Source organism: Meleagris gallopavo, chromosome 16 (genome assembly GCF_905368555.1).
Source record: "Meleagris gallopavo chromosome 16, MGAL_WU_HG_1.1, whole genome shotgun sequence".
Taxonomy (NCBI): domain Eukaryota; kingdom Metazoa; phylum Chordata; class Aves; order Galliformes; family Phasianidae; genus Meleagris; species Meleagris gallopavo.
The window spans coordinates 8,501,874-8,503,860 of NC_139419.1; the positions used below are offsets into that span (position 1 = coordinate 8,501,874).

Genomic DNA, 1,987 nt, shown 5'->3' on the forward strand with positions numbered 1-1,987 from the left:
TAAGCATTTCCACTGGACAGCCAGGAAATTCTAAATTACTTCATTACCCTTAAGACTTTGCTTCGTAGATTTCTACATTAGAGACAAATTAGTATTTGGTAATAACACAGCACACTATTGTCCCCAAACAGTAGTTCATGAGTTTAATGTAATTGCTCTAGGGACCCATATGAAACAGTCAAATTTACAGAGCTTTCAATTACAAGCTTAATAGAAGTGTCTGATGTTCAAGAAACCTTAATCATCAGCAGTAGTCTGTTAATACTGATAAGGTGTGTTTCAGGTTTAAAGTATTTAGTGAAGGAACACCTGTGTGTATCGTCAGAGAACAGAGATTGGTTTATTGCTGCTTTGTAACTATTCTGTGTAATGAAGAGAAGCAGAAAGCAAACAAAAAGGGAAATTAATTTCAAGCCATTGGGAAGTTTTGTGTTACTCATAGAGCGAAATGATTTGAACAAGAATGTACTGAGCGAAGAATGAAATTGTTAAAGCATTCTTGCTATTGGAAGGCAATAGTCCAACTGGTTTTTGAACAAACCTGGTGATGAATAGGAGATTTTTTTACCTGCAGAGTTTGTATATAGCCTTAAATCTTGATTGTGATGAAATAGTTGCCAATATCAGCTATTTTAAGATCAGAGGCATTTCATTACAGTGGAATTCTGGCACTTAGCTTTATACAGTTTCTGCTTGGTTCTTTGCTCTGTCATTTTAAATTGAGTTTCTTTTGATCTGTGTAAATAAATCAGAGAGCCCCAAGGCACCAGTGCAGAAAGGGAGTATTACTTCTGCAGTTAAATTTGAATATCGCTGCTGTTTCTTTGTACTGCTGGCTGCAGAGCTTTCCTCAGCAAGGGCTGTTTGGTACAGATGAGAGACCTAATCCTTGTTCTCCCATCCTCATGTTTGCCTTTAGTTCTGTAGCCTGTCTGCATTAAGCGATGTTTTCCAGCACTGGCAGCTGCCCTGTGAGAAGTGAGGGGAGAACTTAAACAGTTTAAACTGTAATTCAATTGTATTCAATGTATTATTCAATAAGATGTTTAAGGAGACATTTACCAGAGGCTGTAGCTGTTCTCAGTTGCCTGAATGGCTCAGTCCCTCCTCCTTAAGTGCCTCTCTGGCCATGCGTTCGTTGCCTGCTGAGTTGCTGCTGAAAAATCATAATAATGATACTGACAAAGAAGTATTACTCCATAAACCAGCTCTGGGCAAATAAACAGCCTGAAAGTTGTAGTTATTTAGAAACTGATTTCTTAGTCACACATTTTTACCGAGAGGGGAAAAAAAAAAAAGAATAGTACTGTTACATAAACATTTGCATTAATTGCAAATAGTGATGGGTTAAAGGCAGGTAGAAGAACAGGGTACAGAAGGGGGTTTTTCACAGCAGTTTTTACCCACAGTGTGGGTTAACTTCTCCATTCCCAGCAGCCTGGTTGGATCCCTGCTGCTCCCGCGGGGCAGGGGCCGTGCCTGTGTTCACAACTTGCGGGGCCGATGTGCTCCGTTGGAACGCACAGCTCGCAGCGCAGAGCGGGTGCTGCTATCCGCCTCTCCTCCAGGAGATGGACGTAACGGGGCAACAGCGGGATCTTGGTCGCCTTTCCCGTGGCTGCAGCAAAGATTTGGGCTGTGAAGGACAGCATAGAATCCCTGCAGGCAGTCAGGACTGAAAGCGTGTCGGTGTGAACGTCGGTTCGTCGGTTCGGCTGAGACGCAAAGTGGGGAAGGCAGCGGAAGCGGGTTGCGTTTGCTTTTCCTTCCCCGTGACGAAGGCAGGATTTTTGCCGTTGAAAGCGGCACCGCGTCTGATTCGAGTCAAGTGCTTCATTTGCACGCCTAGGGGACGCTTCTCCGCAGCCGCGACCCCGGGCCGCCCCTCGGGACCGCGCGGCGCCTCTCGCCACTGCCGGCGCCGAGGTCCGGCAGTCCCAGCGCCCGCCCCCAGGCCTCCGCCCCGCCTCCCCCCGCCCAGGGCCGC

At 45.9% G+C, this 1,987-nt stretch overlaps 1 long non-coding RNA gene across 1 annotated transcript; it reads right to left on the reverse strand.

Annotated features, from left to right (window-relative positions):
* Window positions 1-117: 117 nt before the first annotated feature.
* On the reverse strand, window positions 118-1,969 carry LOC116217239 (uncharacterized). Its single transcript, XR_004161491.2, has 2 exons — window positions 1,063-1,969; window positions 118-969 (listed from the first exon to the last, which is right to left on the reverse strand). It is a non-coding gene; the product is annotated as an uncharacterized LOC116217239 (long non-coding RNA).
* Window positions 1,970-1,987: the final 18 nt, after the last annotated feature.